Source organism: Dromiciops gliroides, chromosome 2 (assembly GCF_019393635.1).
Source record: "Dromiciops gliroides isolate mDroGli1 chromosome 2, mDroGli1.pri, whole genome shotgun sequence".
NCBI lineage: Eukaryota > Metazoa > Chordata > Mammalia > Microbiotheria > Microbiotheriidae > Dromiciops > Dromiciops gliroides.
In genome coordinates this window covers 465,777,454-465,784,316 of record NC_057862.1, presented here as the reverse complement: position 1 = coordinate 465,784,316, position 6,863 = coordinate 465,777,454, and positions in this window count along the sequence as shown.

Genomic DNA, 6,863 nt, shown 5'->3' with positions numbered 1-6,863 from the left:
TTTCTGAGTTGGGAAGGAAGCACTCCACATAGAGTCCGAGGCTTGAAGAGCTCAATTGCATATAAAAAGGCCAGCAAAGACAATGAATTTGCTTGTAGGGCACAGATAGCCTGAATACCTTCCTCCCCATTCTCTCCTCCCCCAATCCTTTCCCCCAGTCATCCGCATAAGATCTCAACTGGAATCTGGAAAGTGGATGTAAATAGATGATCTCTCTCACGGAGGGAGGCTACTTTAAACCTAGAAGAATTGTGGAACTGGAGGAGCTAGAAGTCTCCCACTTCCTGCCTAGAGAGCTGAGGGTCTGAGGGAGTCAGAGGCAAGAGGCTTTTTACCAATCCTCTAGGCTAAGTGTCATTGTCCTTGCTGAAAAAAGTTTTGTAACCTGAAGGTGAGCCAGAGGCTGGATGTCAGCCACAGCTCATAGAACAGTAAGCCTGAGGAATCTAGTAGATTTACCCATGCAGTGCCAAAGAGGAACCCTGTGGAAGCGTCAGTGGCTGAGCTTTCTCTGAGCTGCAATTCTTCAAAAGCACTTCTAGGGGCAGCTAGGTGGCGTAGTGGATAGAGCATCGGCCCTGGATTCAGGAGGACCTGAATTCAAATTTGACCTCAGACACTTGACACTTACTAGCTGTGTGACCCTGGGCAAGTTACTTAACCCCAATTACCTCACCAAAAAAACCCCCCAACACTTCTGAAGAAACACACACACACACATATATATACACACACATTATATAAATATATATACACATATAACATATATTTTCATAAAAAGACAAATTGGAATATATGGCATGTATATGCCACAGAGAAAAGGTGTGGGGGTCCTTAGGTGTTATATTACTCTGTAAAGAATTACACTCTGGGGGCGGCTAGGTGGCACAGTGGATAAAGCACCGGCCCTGGATTCAGGAGTACCTGAGTTCAAATATGGCCTCAGACACTTGACACTTACTAGCTGTGTGACCCTGGGCAAGTCACTTAACCCCCATTGCCCTGCAAAAAAAAAAAAAAAAAAGAATTACACTCTGGCACATGGTCCAATTAGAATTAAAATGGTCCTTTATTTGGCACTAGAGAAACTGACCAAATGAGAAGTCAAAGACTTAACCCCTGGGGAGGAGATGGCTTAGAAACATCTTCCTCTCCCAAAAGAAGGAAGGCAAATGTTTTTATAGAGGATAGATGGAGTGTCCACCTGAAAATGGAAAGTTCCCTTTTAGGGTGGGGTGGGGGAAAGCTTGGATACTTGTCATTCCTGAGAGTCAAGTGGGATTATTTTTTAGGAATGATGGTCTTAACCTCTGGGGTTATCTCTGTCTCCTAGCTCTGGTTTAATTGATTTTCCTGTTATGGAATTTTATCTCCCCTTCTTTTTTTTTTTTTTGGTGAGGCAATTGGGGTTAAGTGACTTGCCCAGGGTCACACAGCTAGTAAGTGTTAAGTGTCTGAGGCTGGATTTGAACTCAGGTCCTCCTGAATCCAGGGCCAGTGCTCTCTCCACTGCACCACCTAGCTGCCCCCCCCTTACTTCTTAGGTGTGTCAGTCCTGATATCTAGTTGGCCAAGCTAAACTTTAATAGTCATTTGACTTCCCAATATGTCTGTCCTGTTATCTGGTCATCCTAAATCCCATGTCAAAAACAAAAACAAACATATACATACACACACATATATACTTACCATATATGTGCCTTTATATACACCATATATTCCAAGTTTTTATTAAAATATATATCTATATATATCTATATACATATGTATGTATATATTAATAAAAAGAGAAATTGCAATATGTGACATGCCCAGAATAAGTATGTAGAAGTCTGATCCCGAATATTCCCAAACTTCCTAGCACCCACTTTTTTTTTTGGCAAGACAATGAGGGTTAAGCGACTTGCCCAGGGTTGCACAGCTAGTTAGTGTCAAGTGTCTGAGGCTGGATTTGAACTCAGGTCCTCCTGAATCCAGGGCTGGCACTTTATCCACTGTGCCACCTAGCTGCCCCCAGCACCCACTTTTTTTTTCTTTTTTCTTTTTTTTTTTAGTGAGGCAATTGGGGTGAAGTGACTTGCCCAGGGTCACACAGCAAGTAAGTGTTAAGTGTCTGAGGCCGGTTTTGAACCCAGGTACTTCTGACTCCAGGGCCGGTGCTCTATCCACTGTGCCACCTAGCCACCCCGTGCACCCACTTTTAAATGTTACCTATAAGTCAGATTCTCCCCCAGCCCACCCCTGGAAACATGGATCCAATTTTGAATAGAAGATAATCAACAAATACAATCAGTCTTAGGCAGAGGAGAACAGTATTCTTAGAGACCAAAGTTGTTTCCCTTGGTCAGAGAGCTATGTGTGGGTCCAGGATGATGATTTCAGATATCATGCTGAGAGTTCCAGGACACACCAGGCTGGGAAAACCTAAACTTTCCTTTTAGTACTAATGGGTCTGAGGATGCATGATTAAATTCCCCCACTGCAAAAGTCTATTCCTCCTTATAGGGAGCCTGACCCATTCCTGCAGTAGCCCATTGGTTGAACAACCTGTCTAAACTAGCCTAGAAGTCAGATTGACTCACCCATCACTGATATCTTGCCCCACATTTACTTTATGTGGATTCTCAAGAGAAAGAAAGTTTGGTAAGGGGTTAGGCACGGGATATATTCAGAAGTGACTGAAATAAAAACAAAAAGTCAACTTGCTCAACAGTAGATTCCCCCGTCACCAAAGGAAAGAAGCCAACATTTATTAAGTGCCTACTGTATTCGAGGCAGTGTGCTATGCTCTTTATGAGTATTATCTCATTTGATCCTCAAGATGACTCTGAGAGGTGCTACTATTATTCCCATTTTACTGTTGGGAAAACTGGGGCAGACAGATTAAGTGACTTGCCCATGGTCATATAGAAAGTAAGGTAGATTTGAACCATCTCCCTGACTTCAAAACTGTCACCCTGGGGTGGCTAGGTGGTGCAGTGGATAGAGAACTGGCCCTGGAGTCAGGAGTACCTGAGTTCAAATCCAGCCTCAGACACTTAACACTTACTAGCTGTGTGACCCTGGGCAAGTCACTTAACCCCAATTGCCTCACACACACACAAAACTGGCACCCAAAAAAAACCTGGCACTGTACCACCCTGCTGCATCACCAAACCTATACCCCATGAAGAACTTCAATGTGCATTCTTCAGAGAAAGAAAGGGCATCAGAACTCCATTGTTTCAGAATTGTGAGTTGCCTTGGTCATGTGTGTTGCCTACATGTATGCCTCTCTACCATTGTATTTTATATTTGTGTTCACATTCCTGGATTCTATATGATTTTGTGGGAGGACTGCCCCAGGTTTGGAAGGGGGAGGGGAATGCTTTGGGGTTTTTTTGTTTTGTTTTGTTTTGTTTTTAGTGAGGCAATTGGGGTTAGGTGACTTGCCCAGGGTCACACAGCTAGTAAGTATTAAGTGTCTGAGGCCAGGTTTGAACTCAGGTACTCCTGACTCCAGGGCTGGTGCTCTATTCACTGCGCCATCTAGCTGCCCCGAGGGGAATGCTTTGTAACTGCTGTTCTATTTTATGTCATTTGAGTAAATGTATTTTTTTAAAAGCTAATGAAATCCACTGTCTGATTGTTAAGAGGAAGCACACTAGTGGTAGTTTATAAACTACACTGTTGGGGGCAGCTAGGTGGCACAGTGGATAAAGCACAGGCCCTGGATTCAGGAGGACCTGAGTTCAAATATGGCTTCAAACACTTGACACTTAACTAGCTGTGTGACCCTGGGCAAGTCACTTAACCCTCATTGCCCCATAAAAACCCCAAACAAAACAAAACAAAAACAAAAACAACAAGAAAGCATAGAATTTGCCACAGCTGTTTTAAACCATTTCCCCATTTCATAAACTACACTGTTAGGAGGAAAGTCATCCACAAGGTGATCCCTAGCAGCTGAGGCAGCAACCGCTGATAGGGGTGGGACCTAACCTGCCAGGGCAAGTTGGATGATGGAGCCCAGAGGGGTGCTACATTTAATTACTCTCTACATTTTCCTTATTGTCATTGAGCATATTGTCCTACTAGTTCTGCTTTCTTCACTGTGTATTCTTACAAGTATTCCCATGTTTCTCCAAATTGCCAAGGTTTGTCATTTCCAATGCAGTAATAGTCCACTCCCTATACATGCCACAGTTTGTTTTGCCATATATACAATGGTACCTCTTCAAGGCACTATGTATCTCAAGAACCTATACTCCTAGCATTGTAAGCACTTAATAAATGATTGTTGATTGGGTGATATAGAGAATTTATAGGGAAGGAAGGAATGGGGATCATAGAAAGCTGAGGAGCCAGGAGACCCAGCCTATGGGATCTTCTTTACTCACTGTGGCTGAGAGCTATATGCCAGTTTCCCCATTAAGGGAATTGAGGGTCTAGTTGGCAGTAGTTCTCAAACTTTTTTGGGGGGGTGGGGCAATGGGGGTTAAATGACTTGCCCAAGATCACACTGCTAGTAAGTGTCAAGTGTCTGAGGCCAGATTTTAACTCAGGTCCTCCTGAATCCGGGGCTGGTGCCTTATCCACTGCTCCACCTAGCTGCCCCCCACATTCTTTTTCTTTTGTGTTTTTAGTGAGGCAATTGGGGTTAAGTGACTTGCCCAGGGTCACACAGCTAGTAAGTGTTAAGTGTCTGAGGCCGAATTTGAACTCAGATACTCCTGACTCCAGGGCCGGTGCTCTATCCACTGCGCCACCTAGCTGCCCCCCCACGTTATTTTTTACCGTGAAGAAATGGCACATCTGAAGATGTGTGTGATTACAAATATAAGGTCAATTAATATGGCTGTAGGTATAAGTTCCATATAATTCCAGCATACTGTTTGGTTACATCATTCCCTTTGGGTACCACTGGTTCTTATTGGAGAGAGACACAAATGGGAAGAGAGCTTATAGGATGTGTTACAGTGTGCCACAAAGGTCAGATGAATGGAACAGATGGGAAGTCTCAAAAGTAGGAATTAGTGATCGGATCCAGATTGGTCAGAGAAAACTTCTAGGGAGAGCTTTGCACTGTTGCTGCCTCAAACTCAATTAGAACAAAACTCAGCTCATCATCCCCGAGTCCTAAAGAAAAAAATTACTCACCCCAGTATTCTGGAATCTCTGAAGAGACAAACCCAAAGGGATAGAGAACAAGGTCCCAGAAATAACCCATGGAAAGAAGTTAAGGCAGGAAGTGGCTAGTCAGGAATATCCAGCATTAAGTCAGAGATAGGAGCCCAGACAGGCCACCTGGGAATGAGCATGGGGCAATTCAAGTGGTAAGTAAGCAAGCCTCAGGGAAGTGTTACAACAGGTAACCTTAATCATAGGGACTGGAGTTCAAGACTAGGAAACTAGGCCTTGAACAGACTTTATGGGGCAGGGACAGGGGACAGGGAGGAGAGATGCCAGGAGTTTTAATCATTTCTATAGTGCCTACTATGCCAGGTACTGGGCTAAGTGCTTAACAAATATCTCATTTGATCCTTACAACAACCATTGAAGCTATTATTACCTCCATTTTATAGCTGAGGAAACAAGGAAAATAGAGGTTAAGTGACTTATTCAAGATCACACAGCTAGTCAGTATCTGAGACCAGATTTGAACTGGGATCTTCTTGGCTCTGGGCCCAGTGCGCTATCTATTGCAAACTGATTCAAATACATAAGAATATGAGTCTTGGGGCAGCTAGGTGGTACAGTGGATAGAGCACGGGCCCTGGAGTCAGGAGGACCTGAGTTCAAATCCAGGCTCAGACACTTAACACTTACTAGCTGTGTGACCCTGGGCAAGTCATTTAACCCCAATTGCCTCACTAAAAAAAAAAAAAAGAATATGAATCTTTTACCAATTGATAAATGGTCAAAGGATATGATTACACTGTTTTCAAAGGAAGAAATCCAAGCAATCAACAGCTATATGACTTCAGTCATATATACTACAAATCACCCTCCTCTTAATTATTTCCTATTTATTCTATACATAGGTTGCTCTGTATCTTTGTTTTCATATTGTCTCCTCCATTAGATTGTAAATTCCTTGAAGGTGGTGACTGTCTTTTGCTTCCTTTGAATCCCCAGCATTTAGCACAGTATCTGGCAGAGTAGTCACTTATTAAACCTTGATTGATAGATTGATTTGAAGTAGAGAAATGCAGATTAAAGCTATTCTGAGGGGCGGCTAGGTGGCACAGTGGATAGAGCACTGGCCCTGGACTCAGGATGACCCGAGTTCAAATCTGGCCTCAGACACTTGACACATACTAGCTGTGTGACCCTGGGCAAGGCACTTAACCCCCATTGCCCCGCCCAAAAAAAAAAGCTACTCTGAAATCTGATCTGATTGGTCATTTTCCTTTTTATCAACTTTGTCAGTGTTGGAGGGACTGCAGGAAACATTAATGCACTGTTAGTGGAGCTGTGAATTGATCTGGCCATTGTGGGAGGGTTACTGCAGAAATTCTGAGTGAAGCCTGGGCCATGGGAAAATTAACGGAACTGGGCATATTAAACTTGGAAACTTGGGGTTGGATCATTGCAGCTGTCTTCCAAAACAAGGAGAAATGGGCAGTAGTTACAGAGTTTCAATTTAATTTATAAAAACTTCCTATCAATTAGAGCCAAGGGACTCCCCTTGAACTGCTCTTGGAAGTAGAGAGGTTAAGGGGTTTGTCTGAGCTCACTCCAGCAATAAGAAGCCGTTAGAATTCACTCTCAGGTTCTCACTTGAGATTCAGTGCTCTGCCCACATCATATTGCTACTCCCATGTTAAATTTAAATATGATGCTTCAGATATTGAACCTGTAGGTGATACAGTGGATAGAAT